General features: G+C 40.1%; 1 non-coding gene across 1 annotated transcript; it reads left to right on the top strand.

Annotated features, from left to right (window-relative positions):
• Positions 1–2,931: 2,931 nt before the first annotated feature.
• LOC131645388 (small nucleolar RNA R71) lies at positions 2,932–3,038 on the top strand. The gene has a single exon (XR_009297013.1). It is a non-coding gene; the product is annotated as a small nucleolar RNA R71 (small nucleolar RNA).
• The last annotated feature ends 19,871 nt before the right edge of the window (positions 3,039–22,909 follow it).

Consider the following 22,909-nt stretch of genomic DNA (forward strand, 5'->3'; position numbering starts at 1 on the left):
TCGGCGTCTTTCATTAGTAGTTCAGTTAAGGGTTTTGTAATTTTAGAGAAATCCTTAATGAAACGTCGGTAAAAACCAGCGTGTCCCAGAAAACTTCTTATTTCTCTAACGGTTTTGGGAGGTTGAAGGTTTTCGATAATTTCGATTTTAGCTTTATCCACTTCGATCCCTCTATCGGATACGATGTGTCCAAGTACAATTCCTTGTCGAACCATGAAATGGCATTTTTCCCAATTAAGGACTAGGTTAACGCTTACGCATCGTTTAAGTACCAGTTCAAGGTTCTCTAAACATGTTTCGAAACTTCCTCCACAGACAGAGAATTCGTCCATAAAGACCTCCATTATTCCATCTAGAAAGTCGGCAAAAATTGCCATCATGCATCTTTGGAAGGTCGCGGGTGCATTGCATAGTCCAAAAGGCATTCGTCTATAAGCGAATGTACCATAAGGACAGGTAAACGTGGTCTTCTCTTGGTCGTCAGGGTGGATAGGAATTTGGAAAAATCCGGAGTATCCATCCAGATAACAGAAATGCGAGTGTTTAGCTAGGCGTTCGAGCATTTGATCTATGAAAGGTAAAGGGAAATGGTCTTTTCGGGTAGCTTTGTTTAGCTTCCTATAGTCAATGCACATTCTCCATCCAGTTTGGGTACGTTGTGCTACAGATTCGCCTTTAGCGTGGGTGATTACAGTAACTCCTCCTTTCTTTGGTACGACGTGAACAGGGCTAACCCATTTACTATCGGATATAGGATATATTATTCCGGCTTCTAGCAGTTTTTGGATTTCCTTTTTAACCACATCGCTCATAATAGGATTTATCCGCCTTTGATGTTCCCTAGAGGTTTTACTATCGTCTTCGAGCATAATGCGGTGCATACACAGAGAAGGGCTTATACCTTTCAGATCTGATATGTTATATCCTAAAGCGGTCGGGTAATTTCTTAGGACATTAAGTAATTTTTCAGTCTCGGTTCGTCCTAAGTTGGCGTTCACTATAACTGGTCGGTTTAGTTCTTCGTCTAGAAATTCGTATCTAAGATCGGTAGGAAGTGTTTTCAGCTCTATAGCAGGTTTCTTAGGTCCAGGTATAGGATCGGGAGTTAAAGCTAAGCATTCACTCAGGTGGTCATCTTGATATTCCTCACGCCAGTTGTCATCTTCAAGAATTGGCGGCATAGGAATTCTTAGGATCTCGGTTTCCTTATTTGGTTCGGATTTTATTTCTTTGACACACTCGTCGATTATGTCAGCAGAACAGCATGTGTCAATTATAGAAGGTGCTTTTAGGAATTGGGAAAGGATAAATTCTATTTTCTCTTCTCCTACTTCGAAAGTAAGCTTTCCTCGCTGTACATCTATAATTGCACCAGCGGTTGCTAAGAACGGTCTTCCTAATATGATCGGGATGTTAGAATCTTCTTGGATATCCATTATGATGAAGTCAGTTGGGATGTAGAATTGACCTACACGAACAGGGATATTTTCTAACATTCCTACAGGGTATTTTACTGAACGGTCAGCTAGTTGAAGAGACATTCTCGTTGCTTTAAGCTCACCTAGATTTAGTTTCTTACAGGTTGAAAGAGGCATCAAACTAACACTAGCTCCTAAATAGCACAAGGCCTTCTCTATAATGGTTTTACCTATTACGCAGGGTATAGAGAAATTACCAGGGTCTTTCAGTTTTGGAGGCATGTTATTTTGGATGATAGCGCTACATTCAGCGGTAAGCATTACGGTTTCGTTATCCTCGAGTTTCTTTTTGTTTGATAAGATTTATTTTAGGAATTTAGCGTACGAAGGCATTTCGGTTATGGCTTCTGTTAATGGTATGGTTATGTTTAATTGTTTCAGAAGTTCTACAAATCTTTTAAATTGCGCTTCGGTTTTTGATTTAGCTAATCTCTGAGGATAAGGAATTGGTGGCTTATAAGGTGGTGGTGGAACATAAGGTTTCTCTTTTTCAGGTTCCACTTCGTTATTGTTCTCTTTAGTCTTAGCAGTTTGGTCATCAGTTGATGTCTTTTGGGTTTCCTTTGGCTCTTGTTGTGACATGGGTACGTTTTGAGTTCTAGGATCAATGGGTCCATCGTAATTCGTTCCACTTCGTAGTGTTATTGCGTTCGCATGTCCTTTAGGATTAGGTTGTGGTTGAGCAGGAAACGTGCCAGCAGGGGCAGCAGTAGGTGCTTGTTGTTGGGCTACTTGTGAGATTTGAGTTTCTAGCATTTTGTTATGAGTAGCTAAAGCATCTACTTTGTTCGATAGTTGTTTTAGTTGCTCGCTGTTGTGGATGTTTTGGTTCAGGAAGTCTTTATTGGTTTTTTGTTGGGAAGCTATGAAGTTCTCCATCATGATTTCTAGATTCGACTTCCTAGGGGTATTTTGAGCAGCTACAGGCACTTTTTGGTAGCCAGGTGGTACAGCAGGTGCTTGTCCAGGTGCGTACAACGCATTGTTGTTCTTATAAGAAAAGTTCGGGTGGTTTTTCCATCCAGGGTTGTACGTATTAGAATAAGGGTTTCCTTGAGCATAGTTTACTTGATCAGATGGGACTCCAGTCAAGAGTTGACATTCGGCAACTACATGTCCAGTCAATCCACAGATCTCGCAGTTAGGTGTTACAGCAGCAGCGGTGGCTGAAGGAGTGATGGTTAAGTTCTCGATCTTTTGAGTTAAAGCGTCTACTTTAGCGTTAACGCGGTCTATACCACTTACTTCGTACATTCCTCCTTTGGTTTGGGTTTTCTCTAGAGCGGCTCGTTCTCCACCCCATTGGTAGTGGTTTTGTGCCATGTTCTCTATGAGTTTGTATGCTTCATCATGGGGTTTGTCCATTAATGCTCCGCCAGCAGCGGCATCTATAGTCATTTTAGTGTTATATAAGAGACCACCATAGAAAGTATGGATGATCAGCCATGGTTCGAGTCCATGATGAGGGCATATTCTAAGCATGTCCTTGTAACGTTCCCAAGTTTCGAAGAGTGATTCGTTATCTTTCTGGGTAAATCCGTTGATTTGACCTCTAAGCATAGCAGTTTTGCTAGGCGGAAAGTATCTCGCTAAGAATACTCTCTTCAATTCGTCCCATGTAGTTATGGAATTAGAAGGCAGGGATTGAAGCCTCGCTCTAGCTCTATCTCTCAAGGAGAAAGGAAAGAGACGTAATCGAATAGCTTCGGGACTAACGTTGTTAGTGTTATACGGTGAACTGACTTTTTATCGATCGAAAATGTTGCGGTTAAGCATGAGTCGCCACCGACTTTTATTTTATCCAAACTAAATCAGAAAGGCAAAAAGAAACAGAAAAAAACCTTTTAAAGAAATCTAAGTTCGGGGGGTAATTTATGCAAAGGGAAGGTGTAAGGCACCCTTTGCATCCATGGTTTTCCATGGGCTCTTAATTGCTTTGCTTGCTCGTTTTCAGAAAATGTAGATGAAAAAGGAAAAATGGACTTTAGCTCGTAAATGAGCGTAGCCAGTTTTTTGAAGAATTTTGAGAAAGAATATAGAAAATAGAGCATGGCAAGGCAATTAGGGGCAATTACCTTAAACTCAGATGATAGGTCTCTTTTTTGCCTTTCAGAATGAAAGGGTCAATCCTTGCCATAAGAGGGCAGGAAGCCTTTCGTTTGGAGGTAGAAGGGTCGTCGAGTTATCGTTCGCCCAAAGACTGACCCATGCCATAGAGAGGCAGGTAGTCTAAGAGGAAGGATCAGAATAGCCTTTGTTTGTAGGCAACCAGAAGATACCTCAGCCTTATTCGTGGGCAACTTCCGAGGGTCGAGGTCATGTTAGTGTATCGAAGGCAGCATCATTTTAGGGTCTCATGACCTTTTATCGGGGCAACATGGCTGAGGTATCCTCGTATTCGAGGGACTGGCTATTCTGCACAAAATACAAGGCAACAAGGCAACAGGCAACAGGCAACAGGCAACAGAGAGGGTTACCCAAAAGCGTGCGTGTGTGCACCAATCACGTGATTATATTCAATTATATTATCTTGTAAATTAGCGATTCTAAATTCAATTCATGGTTGCCACTCCCTATTTTACTAACCACGCAGATAATATAAGGCAAGAACAGCAATAATATGGGGAAGGGGACAATAAAACCAGCGGATCCCTTAGTAGGGTTTGACATAAATAATAATTAAACAGAAAGAATAAAAGATTAGAGTTTAGGGTTACCAAACTCGTAGCTTTGGCAATCAACGAACCCTGAAAAGGCAAACAAACCAAAAATAGGGTGAGTGTATGGCTAATTCAGAGGCGAACGTCTCTAACCCTAAAATAAGAAGGTCGAGACAATAATTTGAAATAAGTAATTTAAATAAAGGGCACTTAACTTTTTGCATTTGACCTGATATGGTTGGTAGTCGGAGGATGCCTTTAGGTTAACCCTGAAAAGAGGCAAGGCAAAAGAAGAATGAAGGTGAAACAAACCCTAATTTTAAAAATAAACCAAATAGAATTTAAATTAGACTGAATAGAACACTTAACTTCGCGTTTTGAGATTGGCGCGTATTCGGAAGGCATTTGAAAAAGCAACCTGAAAAAGGCACAGAAGAAGAAGACTTTTAGTGTATGGCATGATCTTTGTAAACCCTAATTAGGGTACGTATTAAATAAGAAAATACAAACGATTTAATTAATTATTGGTCTCGCGACCTAATTAATTAGATCGGGATAAAAAAATAAAATCGAGTGCAAATATATATTTTTTATGAATTTTTATGAATTAAATAAAATAGTTATGATTTTTTACGGTTTTAAGTAAATAATTAAAAGAAAATATAATAAGTAAATAATTAATATCCATATTAAAAAAAATGAAATATAATAAATAAATAACCAATATTATAAAATAAAAGAAAATAAGTAGTTCTTGTTAATAAGAAAAAGAAAATATTTGTAATGATATATATATATATATATATATATATATATATATATATATATATATATATATATATATATATATATAAATGAATAAGAAAAACAAGTTATATAATTAAAATTAAAAAAAATTGCAAAAAAACTTAGCTATGATCTGGTGTGGCACGCGCGTGCAGTCCATGATGCGCCCTCAGCTTGCCTTGCGTTGGATTGAAAGCCTGATGAGATGGAGAAGATCGTACGGCTGCTGGATTGAAGGAACACGATAACGCGTACATCTTAACGCGTCCGATCCCTGGATTTTGAAATTCCTGCGCGCGCTTCGCTTGGCCAATGACGAGATGACACGATGTCATCTTCTCCACAGAATTCCTGCAAGTGATCTTTTACAGCGCTTGCATTACGCGTGCTATAAAAGCCTTCACATATAACACCTGCTGTTTACCAAAACACTCATACATGTACAGAAAATAAAAAAGAAACCGTAGTTCAACTCGTTTTTTCTTGCGATTTCAATGATGGCATCAATTTGCCCTAATTGTACCTGCAAAAGTAATCCCCAAAAACAAACCCTAAATCCCGTTCATGGCGTATCTCGATTCAACCACCCAAGCAACAAACTAAATACCCAGAATCGATCAGAACCTCACAACAATCAATAATATGCAATTAAAAAGTATGTATATGCCATGATTCTATGAAAACGAAGTGGATTTTAAAGCTTGCAAACCGTGAGTAATAGAGCTCTGTTCTTGGCTTGTTGATCGCGTGCGACGATTGGAATTGCTTCAATGATGCACCAGGAACGTTTTAGAAGCCTTAGACTGGACTGAATTCTCCTCAAATCCCAAAACCGAATCTCACTTTCTTGAGATTTTTTGAACTCGAACTAGGGTTCTTGTGCTGCAGATTTTCGTCACCCTTGCATCTGAATGGCTTTGCTACTTATAGGAGACTATTTTAGGTCAATAAAATTGAACAAAATCCCGTCAAATCTTGATAATTGTTGTTTGGAAAATTTGATTGAAATATGCCATAAAATCTTTCTAATTTTGCCTTAATTGAATCAATCTATTCCCATTTACCAACTGTACGAAAATTGATTGATTTTGGAGAATATTTGCTGATCAAAATAGATCCAAAACACATCTTTTATAAAATATTTGATTTTTTAGTAATTTACTTGATTTTAATCATTTTTAAATGAATTAAAAATTCATAATAAATCACATAAATCAAATAATTTCGTGGGAAATGGATTTTGGGTCTTTGGATACTTGGGAATCAAGATTGAACCAAAATAATTTGGGCCCATGTGCAAAAAACTTCAACTTCCTTCACATTTTCCCTTCCAAAATAACCTGACTTTGATAAGGCCTATCTCTCTCAATTTTTGGGGTATGGAGGTGTTCTAAGACATTATAGAAACCTTAGAGTGTCCTCTAACCAGTGTCTTTGGTCTCATATCAAAATCATTTTCCATGCTCCTTGTGTGTCCTTTTGAAAAAAGTGACTTTTTGTTGACTTTTGAAAATGACCTATAATGTTTTAGCCCATATCTCTCAAATGAAGCATTTTTAGACTTGGCATGTGAGAGACAAAATTGTAGAGAATCAAATTTCCTTCAAAATGTGCTTTGGATGGAAAATTTCTGATGTTCCATGTGAGAGTTATGGCTGGTCAAAGTTCAGTTGACTTTTCCTATACAAAACCCTAATTTAGAAACTTTTTGATTTGTTGATTTTTGATCTTTCCTTGATGAACCATGATCAGTTCTTGATCAAATGGTGAATGATACTTCAATATGAGGATCTTGACAAAATAATCAGGAATTTTGACTTTGCTTTGACCACAGTTGACTTTTTAGGTCAACTAGTCGACTATTGATTTTCTGAATTTTTGAGTGACCAGAACTTTAAGATAGGCCTTGATACTTGTCATAGAGGTACTGTAGAATATATTGAGCCAAGATAGATGTCTTGGAGCCATTGATTCAATGATTTCCTTTTGAATTAGTCAAACCCTAGTTCAGAGCCCTTGTATAGGAGAATGTATCTATGAGCTTTGTATTTTGATTTGAATTTGAATAGAAGGAATAATGTGGGCAAATTTTGGGGTATGACAGCTGCCCCTGTTCAATTATCTTAAACCTGAAGATGTAGAGTGGTTTGTATGCCAGTCGGTATCTGAAGGAGGAAGGTGATTGAACACTAGAATACCAAGAAATTTTGCCCTAGCTGAAATAGGGACTTTTGCCGGAGATGGGCTTAAAGATGCCATCTGACTTGATGAGATTGAGAGTTATAATGTGTCGTATGCTAGACTGTTTGCATCCGCAGATGTCTGGAAAACCGTGCGTTAGGCTGAAGATAAGTCGTACGCTAGACTAATCTTGTTTGCATCCTCAGATGTCTGGAAGACCGCGCGTTAGGCTGAAGATAAGTCGTACGCTAGACTAATCTTGATTGCATCCTCAGATGTCTTGGAAGACCGTGCGTCAGGTTGAAGGATAAGCCGTACGTTAGACTAATCTTTGATTGCATCCTCAGATGTCTGGAAAATCGTGCGTTAGGTTGATGGATAAGCCGTACGTTAGACTAATCTTAATTGCATCCTCAGATGTCTGGAAAATCGTGCGTTAGGTTGATGGATAAGCCGTACGTTAGACTAATCTTTGATTGCATCCTCAGATGTCTGGAAAACCGTGCGTTAGGTCGAAGAATAGATCGTACGTTAGACTACTCTTAACTGCATCCTTAGATGTCTGGAAAACCGTGCGTCAGGTTGAAGGAATGAGTCGTGCGTTAGACTAATCCCGATTGCATCCTCAGATGTCTGGAAGACCGTGCGTTAGGTCAGTGGATGAGTCGTGCGTTAGACTTATCCAAATTGCATCCGTAGATGTCTGGAATGCCGTGCGTCAGGCGTTTGCTTTGAATAAGATTCGAATCTTTGTAATGTACCTGTCAAACATTGTTAGTTTTTTATGTAATGCCATGATGCATGAGCTATGTGCTTCTCAAAATAAATGAGGAATGTGTATGTGATGTATGAATATGTTTTATGATACGTGTTTATGATTTATGATGTATGTTTATGATTTATGATGTATGATTATGACTTTGTGTGACTAGAATCGTTTGATTGAGAAGATAAATCTCTACGTCATTGAGAGCTTGATCTCTTCTTGGAAATGCTGAGCTGGGGATTTATGATTTCTGCTTGGGGATGATCAGTAACTTGATGTACCCTGACTGAGGATGGGAGATATTAATAAACCACGTTTGGAGAAGAGCAAAGTGTTGGAGAAATGATAGTGTTGAAGATGTAACTCTGTGTTGGGGAGCTATGTCTTTTGTTTGAGAGGATTTGAAGATATCTTCTTTAATGATTGTTCTGTGGGGATATGATCTGGCTTTGTGGATTACCTTGGACATTGTCTCTTCGCCTTTCCTACCTAATGAACTAATAGATACTTTTGTGAAAAAGAAAAGGTAAATGATAATCATGTTCATATGCATATGTTCATTCGATATTATCATTGGACGTTTGCGTATTCGAAAAGAAACAAATGGAAACTCGGAAAGGAGAAAGGAACTTGTATTAAGAAAGCCATGAATAGGCAAAAGTAAAACATATTGTGTGTTTTTTGGAAAAAGTACAGAATAATAAGAAAAGTAGCTGTGTGTAAACAATCCTATTGAGTTTCAACTCTGCTATTGCTATTATGTCCTCGAGCGTCTCATCCCTTGCTTGTTGGAGGAAGATGATTGGATTGATCAGAGCCTTTTGAACTTGATGTTGTAGATATATCTGACTGATGAGTGACGTGAACGAGCCAGTAGTCGTACGCTTAATCCTTAACTTTTGCCTAGACCGCCTTTTCAGGTTTTCAATCTAGCAGGATACCCTTTTTTGCCCAAGTCGCCCTCTCGGGTTTTCAACTTGACGGGTGTACATATTTTGTATATATCCCTAATTTTTGCCCAAACCCTTTTGGTTTGTCGGGATGCCCTTACTTTTGCCTAGGTACGTCGACCTAGCGGGTCGTATTTATGCGTAGTATTTTTTGACTATGTCAGCGTTCACAGGATGTGGAAATTCTTCCCCGTCCATAGTAGTGAGTATCATGGCTCCTCCAGAGAAAATTTTCTTAATTACAAATGGTCCCTCATAGGTGGGAGTCCACTTTCCCCTAGGGTCACCTTGTGGTAGGATAATCCTTTTTATGACCAAGTCACCAGCCTGATAAACTTGTTGTTTGACTCTTTTATTGAATGCCTTGATCATACGCTTCTGGTACAATTGTCCATGACAAACAGCCGCGAGCCTCTTCTCGTCAATCAGGTTTATCTGATCTAGTCGAGTCGGAATCCATTCGTCTTCGTTTAGCTCTGCCTCTTTCATGATCCTTAAGGATGGAATTTGAACTTCAATCGGTAACACAGCTTCCATACCGTAGACTAATGAGAACGGGGTTGCCCCAGTTGATGTACATGCGGAGGTACGGTAACCATGGAGAGCAAATGGTAACATTTCGTGCCAATCCTTGTAAGTCACAGTCATCTTCTGTACAATCTTCTTAATATTTTTGTTGGCGGCCTCCACAGCGCCGTTCATCTTTGGTATATAAGGAGAAGAGTTGTGATGCTTGATATTGAACTGTGCGCAGAGCTCAGTAATCATTTTGTTATTCAAATTGGTACCATTATCCGTGATAATCCTCTCGGGAATACCATACCGACAGATGAGATTGTGCTTAATGAACCGAGCTACCACATTCTTGGTCACTGAAGCAAAGGAAGCAGCCTCTACCCATTTGGTGAAGTAGTCAATGGCTACTAGGATGAAACGGTGTCCATTGGAAGCAGTAGGTTTAATTTCTCCGATCATATCAATGCCCCACATTGCAAAAGGCCAAGGAGCAGTTAGGACATTTAGAGGAACAGGAGGCACATGTACTTTGTCGGCGTATATCTGACACTTGTGGCAAGTTCTTGAATGTTGGTGACAGTCAGTTTCCATAGTGGACCAATAGTAACCCGCTCTCAGAATCTTTTTAGCCATAGTATGTCCACTAGAATGGGTTCCAAAGGTACCATCGTGCATGTCTTCCATGATTTCTTCCGCTTCCTTCTTATTCACACAACGAAGCAAAGTTGAATCATGATTGCGCTTGTATAAGGTCCCATTGCTCAGAAAGAACTTGGAGGCGAATCTTCTTAAGAACTTTCTGTCATTGATAGATGCCCCTTCAGGATATTCTTGAGTCTCGAGGTATCTTTTTACTTCGTGAAACTATGGTTTCTCTTCAACCTCATTAGTAACTATCTCGTAACAATGTGCCGGTTCATCATATCTTTCAATAATAACTATAGGAGCCTCATTGTCCCATCTGACTTTGAACATGGATGACATAGTTGCTAACGCGTCTGCCAGTTGATTCTCTTCTCGGGGAATATGTTCAAAAGTAATCTCTTCGAAGTGTGGAATTAAAGATAACACCAAATCTTTTTAAGGCATGAGATTAGGATGCTTCGTGTCCCATTCTCCTTTGATCTGACTGATTACCAGGGCTGAATCCCCATATACTTCCAAGAACTTGATTCTTAGGTCGATAGCAGCTCTGAGTCCCAAGATACAGGCTTCATATTCAGCCATGTTGTTGGTGCAGTCGAAACATAGTCTTGCTGTGAACGGGGTGTGTCCACCTGCGGGCGAGACAATCACAGCGCCAATACCATTACCAAGTGCATTCGAAGCTCCATCAAAAACCATAGTCCATCGGGATCCTGGTTCAGGTCCTTCATCCGGGCCAGGTTGTTCATAGTCGGTAACAAGCATAACATCTTCATCTGGAAATTCAAAGTTCATAGATTGATAGTCGTCTACAGCTTGTTGGGCCAAATGATCTGCAACTACACTTCCTTTGATTGCTTTCTGTGTTGTATATTGGATGTCGTATTCTGTTAGTATCATTTGCCATCTTGTTATTCGTCCAGAGAGAGCGGGTTTTTCGAACACATATTTGATAGGATCCATTCTAGAAATCAATAAAGTGGTATGGTTCAACATATACTGTCTCAGTCGGCGAGCAGCCCAAGCCAAAGCACAGCAAGTTTTCTCGAGCAGTGAGTATCTTGTTTCACAGTCGGTAAACTTTTTGCTAAGGTAGTATATTGCATGCTCTTTTCGACCAGACTCGTCATGTTGCCCCAGTACGCACCCCATCGAATTCTCTAAAACTGTTAAGTACATAATTAGAGGTCTTCCTTCAGTAGGTGGTATCATGATCGGAGGTTCTTGCAGGTACTTCTTTATCTTGTCAAAGGCTTCTTGACATTGGTCGTTCCATTCCACTACTTGATCTTTCCTCAGTAGCTTGAAGATTGGCTCACAAGTAGCGGTCAGGTGGGAGATAAATCTAGCAATGTAGTTCAAACGTCCCAGAAATCCTCTAACTTCTTTCTCGTTTCACGGAGCAGGCATCTCTTGTATAGCTTTTACCTTTGCAGGATCGACTTCAATACCTTTACTGCTAACAACGAAACCCAGCAGCTTACCAGACCTTACGCCAAAGGTACACTTGTTCGGATTCAGTCTCAGCTTGTACTTCTTCAACCTATCAAACAACTTCTGCAAATGGACCAGATGTTCTTCTTCAGTATTGGACTTTGCGATCATATCGTCAACATAGACCTCTATTTCTTTATGGATCATGTCATGGAATAGGGCTACCATTGCACGTTGGTATGTGGCCCCAGCGTTCTTCAACCCAAATGGCATGACCTTGTAGCAGAAGGTGCCCCAAGGCGTGGTGAAGGTTGTTTTTTCCATATCTTCAGGTGCCATCTTGATCTGATTGTAACCTGAGAAACCATCCATGAAAGAAAACACTTTGCATTGCGCAGTACTATCAACCAGAATATCGATATGTGGTAGTGGGAAATCATCTTTAGGACTTGCTCGATTCAAATCTCTGTAGTCTACACACATTCTGACCTTTCCATCCTTCTTGGGTACGGGTACGATATTGGCAATCCATGGTGGATAGCTTACTACTTTCAGGAATCCGGCATTGAATTGTTTCTCGACCTCATCTTTGATTTTCTGAGCCATGTCAGGTCTGCTTCTTCGGAGCTTCTGTTTAACCGGAGGGCTGTTTTCTTTGATAGGTAGACGATGAACCACAATATCGGTATCGAGCCCAGGCATATCTTCCTAGGACCAAGCAAAGATCTCAACATTGTCTCGTAACATCTGAATTAACCTTTGTTTGATAGTATTCTCTAAATCAGCCCCTATCTTGATCTCTTTCTTTTCTTCGTCAGTACCTATGTTCACAACCTCAATTGGCTCTTCGTGCGGCTGTATAGTCTTCTCTTCTTGCTCTAGTAGTCTGGCAAGTTCTCTGGGCACTTCGCAACCTTCCTCACCTTCATCCTCAGCTTGATAGATCGGATTTTCAAAGTCATATTTATCAATAGCAGAATCGTTATCAACAGGATCCAGAGTGGATATGGATCTGCAGTGTATTATGTGGGTGTGTGTGAGAACGCATAGCTATAAAAGTAAAAAGATAAAAACAAACACACAATTTGAATACGAAACGTCCAATGCTTTATTGAATGAAAATATGCTTATGAAATGACAAGCCCTTACAAATGGACCAACGTGTCTCGGGCAGGACACGTGGCTTTTAGAGTTTATTGTTTATTGAAGTACATAATCTTAAATTTTGGAAATTGAAAAGGAAAGCAGGAAAATAAACTAAGAACGGCGATTACTCCTGATTATAGGAGATAGAAACAATGTCTTCAGTATTCCAGTTGTCCAGCCCTTTGTCTGAAGTAGGGAAGATCCACTTGTCCAGGTTGTGATTATCTTCGTCTTCTTCAATAGCATTAACTCCCTTGCTGACGAAGTGATGCTTCAATTCTTCTGAGCGAGGAGGTTGTCCTTCCTTTTGATCTTTAGCAGTGCAGCCTAAACCCCATTTGTTGGACTTGTATGGAATATCAGGTAATTGCCCCCAGATGGTGCAACCACCCTCTTCTACCACAGCCCTAGCGTCTTTCAGGGAAGCCATTGTAGGAATAACCCCAGTAACTTTAGGAGGAGTGTAAACATGTTTAGTCTCGGGAACCACTTGGGGGACCCATTCGTGTGCTATGCGGGGAGATTCAAACGCTTCTCCAGTGAATTCAAGATACTTGGTCTCATCTACGAAGCTCACCATATATTCATCTTCACCATACACAGTGACAATTTTGCCTTTCATTGGGTACCTCAATTTCTGATGGAGAGTTGAAGTCACAGCATTTGCTTTATGTATCCAAGGACGTCCAAGTAGGCAGGAATAGGCGGGGCGAATATCCATCACATAGAACACAGTATTGAAAGTTTGGGAGCCTACTCTGATCGGGGGCTCAACTTCGCCATACACAGTACTCATTGTGCCATCGTAAGCCTTTACTATCACATTACTAGATTTCAGCTTGATTCCATCAACTTTGAGTTTGTCCAACACTACTTTGGGTAGCACATTTAGAGAGGAGCCATCATCGACCAGTACATGAGCCAGGGTAGTACCACCACATTCAATGGATATATGCAGCGCCTTATTATGATTCTTCCCACTAGGACTCAGATCAGCATCAGAGAACCCTAGATAGTTATCTGTCGTCAGGTTTGCAATACAATTCTCGAGTTGAGTAACAGAAATCTCTTGTGGCACATGGGCAGCCTCTAGAAACTTCATCATAGCTTTGGCGTGAGTCTTGGAACAACTCAAAAGTGACAGCATAGAGATCTTGGAAGGAGTATGCCCCATTTGTTCAACAATGTCATAATCACTCTTGCGAATGATCTTAAGGAACTCATTTGTTTCTTCAGATGGTGGATTTTCAGCGACAGGTTCAGGTTCATGTAACGGTCCTTTACCACGAGCATCAGCATTCGGGGTGATAGTAACAGTAGGTGAAGCAGTGTTCGGAGAGATCTCTGGAGAAAATACCCTTCCACTTCTTGTCACTTTACTAGTTCCAGCAATATTAACCACATCAGGATTGGCATCTTCATAAACCTTATCAGATTCCAGCTCTTGCTTAACTCCTTGAACATAGACCTCGGCACCATAATTCCAAGGGACAGCTTTATCAGAAAAATATGGCATCGGACCAGGTTGAGTGATAACGATCGGAGCCACACGGGGTTCAGCAGAAATCTTGAAAGGAGCCTTGGTAGGGATCTTCAACGGGACTTTGGAAATGACAGATACATCTTCGAACTTCAAACCACGGGAGAAACCTTCGCACAACTCTTCAATGGAAGGAGTCTTCTCAAACCTAATGGTGCCACGATCCATCCAGCCTTGGATACCTCTTTTCAGATTCTCACAACCCTCGGGTATGAGTTCACAGTAATAACAGCCAGGGTCGCAACCTGGAAATAAACCAGATCGCAACAGCTTTCTCTTGATGTCAGGGAGTGGAGTTGACAGATCTCTTACGTCATAGACATGGATTGTGTCCATGATAGCATTAACAGTATTGTCATGCTTTGGCATAGGAGCAGTGATGACATTGGGAGTTTTTGGGGCGTCGAACTCGATCTCGCCAACTTCTATCATGTCTTGGACTTTGTTTTTCAAGGCCCAACAGTTATCTGTATGATGTCCGGTAGCATTAGAATGGTAGGCGCAGGTAGCCTTGGAATCATAAGCTGGACTAGCGGTGTTGACAAACTTCGGAGGATCCTTCAGGGTGACCAGCTCAGCTTTTAGTAGATGTTGCAAGGCTTGAGATAAAGGCATGTTGATCGGGGTGAATCGTCTTCTTGGTCGATCAGTTTTGCGTTGATAATCTTGTCTGGGAGCTTGTTGAGATGTTGGAGTAGAGATGAGGACAGCTCCAACAGATTGGTTATGATCATTTTTATCACGGCCCTTCTGACTATGGACAGCATTAGACTCGTTCCTTCCGTGATATGGTTTCTTTGTAGTACCAGAAAATGAGCCCACTTGAATCTTCCCACTTCGAATACCATTCTCAACACGTTCTCTAGTTAATATAAGATCAGTAAAACCAGACGAGGAACTACCCAGCAAATGACTATAGAATGGCCCAGTCAGCGTACCCATGAACATGTCCACAAACTCCCTATCATTCAAAGAAGGTCGGACTCTTCCAGCTAGATCTCTCCATTTCTGCGCATATTCCTTGAAACTCTCCTTAGGTCCCATAGACATGCTTTGCAGTTGCATGCGAGTTGGTGCAAGATCGGAATTGTATTGATATTGCTTGTAGAAAGCAACCACCAGGTCTTCCCAAGTACGGATATTGGCACCCTCCAGCTGATAGTACCACTCCAGTTGAGTCCCAGACAAACTTTCTTGGAAGAAATGGATCCACAGCCTCTTATCTCCAGTATGAGGTTGGATCTTCCTCACATACGACCTCAAGTGCATCTTTGGACAAGAGATTCCATCATACTTAGCAAAGACGGGAGTCTTGAACTTGGGAGGAATGACGACTCCAGGAATGAGTCCTAGCTCTTCAAAATCCAGCCCAGGCACTTTCTGAACCTCCACGCTTCTCAGACGCTCTTCCAGTAGCCTATACTTCTCATCAGATTCATCTTCGTCATGGTAATAGTTCTCTTCATCGTCATCTTGACCCTCAGAGTCCTCATTACTTCCAGCATTGTTCTTGACACTGATGTTCTCATCTTCTTCGTCTTCTTCGTCTTTGGGAATATTAGCTTCGTCAGCCTTCTTAGGACGACCCTTGAACCTTCTTCCCATGTTGACCACCCCTTTGGGTTTCTTGGTCTTCTTATCCTTCTCAGTCATAAGGGCTTTCAACTCTTCTTGCCCCTTGGACAAGGTCAGGATCAAAGCTTGGAATTCAGCATTTTGAACTTGGAGATTGTTCGAGATCCATTTTCTCACTGAAATAAACAGCGGAATGATGAGGTATTTGTTTTTATGAAAACCTGTAGTGTGATGTTTATGAATGAATGATTATGCATATGCAATGTTTTCAAGGACTTTGAAATTTAAATTTGTTTAAACAAGAAAGAAAGAACAAATTCATTAATAATGATAATAGTAATTAACTCATACTTTAGTTATGGTTCTTTGCCACTTTTAGGCTTACAAAAGAAAACAAATAAATAAAACAACTAGAGATAATAAATAGTAATAAGATAAAGCTTCTTCAAATCTCCCATGGACGCTTCCTCTTTGATCCGATGAAGTTGTTGATACTTTGCTCCGCCTGAAGTAGTCTCGTGAGTTCTAAAACTTGTTTCTCTTTGGCACGGAATTGAGCCTCAAAAGTATCCCTTTCCTCTTTTAATTGAACCCAAGACTTTTGTAACTCTTCCAAGTCAGTAGGCATGTCTGGATGGAGAATAACCAACGGAACCTTTTCCTCACATTCTGGTTCAACTATCACAGGTCTAACATAAGGATATGGCATGATGAAACGTTGAGCGCGAGTGCGCACCCATCGAAGATAAGGCTCTGACGGAAGGGAGTTCTTTTGCCCCCAACTCTTGCTATCCACTCTATACACTTTGTTCCAAGCGCGTATGAACTCTCGGCGTTGGTTTCGAACATCTTCTTCGTAGTTGAACACAACCCCTTCAATAATCAAGTGATGAGGACCATCTCTGCGAGCATAACCAAACTGTCGTAAGGCTAGTGAAGGGTTGTAGGTAATCCCCCCTCTAATGCCAAGGAGTGGCACATTAGGGAATTTCCCACAATGATCAATAATGGTGACATACTCTTGAGACATGACGTGCCAACGGATATCTGAATGAGAAAGTGACATGATTCTTCGAGACCATTGCATCTTTTGATCGTTTCTTACCACTGAACGCGGAAGGTGCGAAATAAACCACCTAGCTAGCATGGGTGTGCAACACATAAGAGTCCCTCGTTTCTTCATGATACGGGAGTGAAGAGAGTGTAGAATATCTCCCAATAGTGTAGGTACTGGGTTGTGGGTTAAAAAGATCTTGATTGCGTGCACATCAATGAATTGATCAGGATTAGGAAACAAAACCAAGCTATATATCAATAAAGCCAAAACGTCTTCAAAAGCATGGTAACTCATGGCTTTCAGAAATTGTCGAGCTTTCCCAAATAAGAATTTGGCCGAGAGACCTTCGACCCCATTCTTGGTGTCCCAGTTAGAAGCAATGTCTGATCTTTTTAGGTGTAGCGCAGCAGCAATAGTCTCAAGTTTTGGAGTGCTCTCCAAACCAGTAAAGGGTAAATGTTCAGAGATAGGTATACCAAGTAAATTCGAGAACTCCTCCAAGGTAGGTACCAACTGATAATCTGGAAAAGTAAAGCAATGGTGCTCGGGATCGAAGAATTGGCATAAGACTCTCATCATATCTTCTTCAAATTGGGGGGTGACCAGTCGGAGTAGATAACCATGTCTTTCAGCAAACTTAGAATCTCCAGGAACTTCTAAGGCAAGCTCTTTAAGCTCAGAAGGTATCCCCACGAAGTTGAGTCGTACATAATCCCTAGTAGCAAAAGCCATGTCCTACAAAACAGTACAAATATAAATTTCTTGGTCCTTGAAATTGTTAGTGGATATGATATGCCATGATGTCATGATGTCATGATGCCAAGTAGATAACAAACACACACAAGTCACACAATTGCCTTAAGGATAGGCTTGCATGAAGTTCATAGGTATGTACCCTCCTTCCTTTCGTTTAGTTGGTTCAACCTGTCCTAAAAAGTAACCAGGTTCTATGGTGCTCATATCCCTGATCTTTCTCGTGGGCATTGTCTCAACATAGCACTCAATCGGCCAGCCAAAAGCATCCCTTGAGTCCAATCTCAATGAGTGTAGCATCGAGTATCAACCGGCTTCAGTCAGGAATCCGAAGCCAGCCATCTCGCTACTTCTTATAAGCCAAAGTCAAGTTCGACTAAGGTTCTAAAGGCGAATTAGTGCTCATGACACCACGCGGTAGCCAAATGTCTCCTCGATCAGATTCAAGGGCCATCAGGACAAACCAAAGCGTCGCACTAACGGTGGCCACCAGTTCAAGCATAACGATACATGTCGTACAGCCTCCCTGGTCTCATGCCACGTACCTAAGGTACACTAGATCCGGGTGTAGGATCTTTCACATATCAGAATTCCCAAAACAGCCTTGAAAATTAAAACAAGCAAAACAAACAATAGAAAACATTTTAAAGTGAATCCTAAACTTTTAAGGTAACCCCTCTTTTATCGGAAAATCCCCAGCAGAGTCGCCAGTTCTGTTATACGGTGAACTGACTTTTTATCGATCGAAAATGTTGCGGTTAAGCATGAGTCGCCACCGACTTTTATTTTATCCAAACTAAATCAGAAAGGCAAAAAGAAACAGAAAAAAACCTTTTAAAGAAATCTAAGTTCGGGGGGTAATTTATGCAAAGAGAAGGTGTAAGGCACCCTTTGCATCCATGGTTTTCCATGGGCTCTTAATTGCTTTGCTTGCTCGTTTTCAGAAAATGTAGATGAAAAAGGAAAAATGGACTTTAGCTCGTAAATGAGCGTAGCCAGTTTTTTGAAGAATTTTGAGAAAGAATATAGAAAATAGAGCATGGCAAGGCAATTAGGGGCAATTACCTTAAACTCAGATGATAGGTCTCTTTTTTGCCTTTGAGAATGAAAGGGTCAGTCCTTGCCATAAGAGGGCAGGAAGCCTTTCGTTTGGAGGTAGAAGGGTCGTCGAGTTATCGTTCGCCCAAAGACTGACCCATGCCATAGAGAGGCAGGTAGTCTAAGAGGAAGGATCAGAATAGCCTTTGTTTGTAGGCAACCAGAAGATACCTCAGCCTTATTCGTGGGCAACTTCCGAGGGTCGAGGTCATGTTAGTGTATCGAAGGCAGCATCATTTTAGGGTCTCATGACCTTTTATCGGGGCAACATGGCTGAGGTATCCTCGTATTCGAGGGACTGGCTATTCTGCACAAAATACAAGGCAACAAGGCAACAGGCAACAGGCAACAGGCAACAGAGAGGGTTACCCAAAAGCGTGCGTGTGTGCACCAATCACGTGATTATATTCAATTATATTATCTTGTAAATTAGCGATTCTAAATTCAATTCATGGTTGCCACTCCCTATTTTACTAACCACGCAGATAATATAAGGCAAGAACAGCAATAATATGGGGAAGGGGACAATGAAACCAGCGGATCCCTTAGTAGGGTTTGACATAAGTAATAATTAAACAGAAAGAATAAAAGATTAGAGTTTAGGGTTACCAAACTCGTAGCTTTGGCAATCAACGAACCCTGAAAAGGCAAACAAACCAAAAATAGGGTGAGTATATGGCTAATTCAGAGGCGAACGTCTCTAACCCTAAAATAAGAAGGTCGAGACAATAATTTGAAATAAGTAATTTAAATAAAGGGCACTTAACTTTTTGCATTTGACCTGATATGGTTGGTAGTCGGAGGATGCCTTTAGGTTAACCCTGAAAAGAGGCAAGGCAAAAGAAGAATGAAGGTGAAACAAACCCTAATTTTAAAAATAAACCAAATAGAATTTAAATTAGACTGAATAGAACACTTAACTTCGCGTTTTGAGATTGGCGCGTATTCGGAAGGCATTTGAAAAAGCAATCCTGAAAAAGGCACAGAAGAAGAAGATTTTTAGTGTATGGCATGATCTTTGTAAACCCTGATTAGGGTACGTATTAAATAAGAAAATACAAACGATTTAATTAATTATTGGTCTCGCGACCTAATTAATTAGATCGGGATAAAAAAATAAAATCGAGTGCAAATATATATTTTTTATGAATTTTTATGAATTAAATAAAATAGTTATGATTTTTTACGGTTTTAAGTAAATAATTAAAAGAAAATATAATAAGTAAATAATTAATATCCATATTAAAAAAATGAAATATAATAAATAAATAACCAATATTATAAAATAAAAGAAAATAAGTAGTTCTTGTTAATAAGAAAAAGAAAATATTTGTAATGATATATATATATATATATATATATATATATATATATATATATATATATATATATATATATATATATATATATATATATATATATATATATATATAAATGAATAAGAAAAACAAGTTATATAATTAAAATTAAAAAAAATTGCAAAAAAACTTAGCTATGATCTGGTGTGGCACGCGCGTGCAGTCCATGATGCGCCCTCAGCTTGCCTTGCGTTGGATTGAAAGCCTGATGAGATGGAGAAGATCGTACGGCTGCTGGATTGAAGGAACACGATAACGCGTACATCTTAACGCGTCCGATCCCTGGATTTTGAAATTCCTGCGCGCGCTTCGCTTGGCCAATGACGAGATGACACGATGTCATCTTCTCCACAGAATTCCTGCAAGTGATCTTTTACAGCGCTTGCATTACGCGTGCTATAAAAGCCTTCACATATAACACCTGCTGTTTACCAAAACACTCATACATGTACAGAAAATAAAAAAGAAACCGTAGTTCAACTCATTTTTTCTTGCGATTTCAATGATGGCATCAATTTGCCCTAATTGTACCTGCAAAAGTAATCCCCAAAAACAAACCCTAAATCCCGTTCATGGCGTATCTCGATTCAACCACCCAAGCAACAAACTAAATACCCAGAATCGATCAGAACCTCACAACAATCAATAATATGCAATTAAAAAGTATGTATATGCCATGATTCTATGAAAACGAAGTGGATTTTAAAGCTTGCAAACCGTGAGTAATAGAGCTCTGTTCTTGGCTTGTTGATCGCGTGCGACGATTGGAATTGCTTCAATGATGCACCAGGAACGTTTTAGAAGCCTTAGACTGGACTGAATTCTCCTCAAATCCCAAAACCGAATCTCACTTTCTTGAGATTTTTTGAACTCGAACTAGGGTTCTTGTGCTGCAGATTTTCGTCACCCTTGCATCTGAATGGCTTTTCTACTTATAGGAGACTATTTTAGGTCAATAAAATTGAACAAAATCCCGTCAAATCTTGATAATTGTTGTTTGGAAAATTTGATTGAAATATGCCATAAAATCTTTCTAATTTTGCCTTAATTGAATCAATCTATTCCCATTTACCAACTGTACGAAAATTGATTGATTTTGGAGAATATTTGCTGATCAAAATAGATCCGAAACACATCTTTTATAAAATATTTGATTTTTTAGTAATTTACTTGATTTTAATCATTTTTAAATGAATTAAAAATTCATAATAAATCACATAAATCAAATAATTTCGTGGGAAATGGATTTTGGGTCTTTGGATACTTGGGAATCAAGATTGAACCAAAATAATTTGGGCCCATGTGCAAAAAACTTCAACTTCCTTCACATTTTCCCTTCCAAAATAACCTGACTTTGATAAGGCCTATCTCTCTAAATTTTTGGGGTATGGAGGTGTTCTAAGACATTCTAGAAACCTTAGAGTGTCCTCTAACCAGTGTCTTTGGTCTCATATCAAAATCATTTTCCATGCTCCTTGTGTGTCCTTTTGAAAAAAGTGACTTTTTGTTGACTTTTGAAAATGACCTATAATGTTTTAGCCCATATCTCTCAAATGAAGCATTTTTAGACTTGGCATGTGAGAGACAAAATTGTAGAGAATCAAATTTCCTTCAAAATGTGCTTTGGATGGAAAATTTCTGATGTTCCATGTGAGAGTTATGGCTGGTCAAAGTTTAGTTGACTTTTCCTATACAAAACCCTAATTTAGAAACTTTTTGATTTGTTGATTTTTGATCTTTCCTTGATGAACCATGATCAGTTCTTGATCAAATGGTGAATGATACTTCAATATGAGGATCTTGACAAAATAATCAGGAATTTTGACTTTGCTTTGACCACAGTTGACTTTTTAGGTCAACTAGTCGACTATTGATTTTCTGAATTTTTGAGTGACCAGAACTTTAAGATAGGCCTTGATACTTGTCATAGAGGTACTGTAGAATATATTGAGCCAAGATAGATGTCTTAGAGCCATTGATTCAATGATTTCCTTTTGAATTAGTCAAACCCTAGTTCAGAGCCCTTGTATAGGAGAATGTATCTATGAGCTTTGTATTTTGATTTGAATTTGAATAGAAGGAATAATGTGGGCAAAATTTGGGGTATGACAGTTAGCTTTAGGGGTGGCAAACGGGCATGCCCGCCCCGTTTAGGCCCGCCCCGCAAAAGCCCGTGAAAAAACGGGGCGGGGCGGGGCGGGCATATGAGAGAGTGCGGGTCTAAAACTTTGCCCCGCCCCGCAAAAAAGTGAGGGCGGGGCGGGGAAAGCCCGCGGGCATTGAACCTTTTAGGCCTAAAAATAGTAAAATTGTATGAAAAAACTCATGCCCGCATAAGCCCGCAAAAAAACAGGGCGGGGCGGGGCGGGCAAACTAAAGGAGTGGGCCTAAAACCTCTCCCCGCCCCGCGAAAAAGTGCGGGTAAAACGGGCTTTCCCCGCGGGCCGGGCCCGTTTTGCCACCCCTAGTTAGCTTTGACAGTGTCGGCGTATTGCACGAACACAGATAAATGAAGGTTAGGGTCGTCTACAGGGCTTCCAGAGAATTGATTCTGTTGAACAGCTTGGACCAAAGAAGGTTTCAGTTCGAAATTGTTTGCCTCAATCGTAGGTGGTGCGATACTTGAGTGCGGTTCAGCGCGCGAAGGAGCGGCATAGTCTCTAAGAGGACGAATAGCAGCCATCTCTAACTTCGGGATAATTTGATTAATTTGATCAGTAAAAGTCAATTCCTGATTAATAAGAATTGGTGCTACTTCGGGAAGATTGCGAGCTCGACGTTTGACGTTAATGAAACGTTCAATCTCGTTAATTCGTTGTATTAAATCTCCTCCTTGTGAACGAGTATTTGGCATACAATCGTTCAGAAAGAAAGGGAAGAATTGTCCTAGTCTCTACGGTGTAACAGTGAGTTACGATATCGACTTAAATAGTCCCCGGCAACGGCGCCAAAAACTTGATCGCGAC

Source organism: Vicia villosa, linkage group LG1 (genome assembly GCF_029867415.1).
Source record: "Vicia villosa cultivar HV-30 ecotype Madison, WI linkage group LG1, Vvil1.0, whole genome shotgun sequence".
Taxonomy (NCBI): Eukaryota; Viridiplantae; Streptophyta; class Magnoliopsida; order Fabales; family Fabaceae; genus Vicia; species Vicia villosa.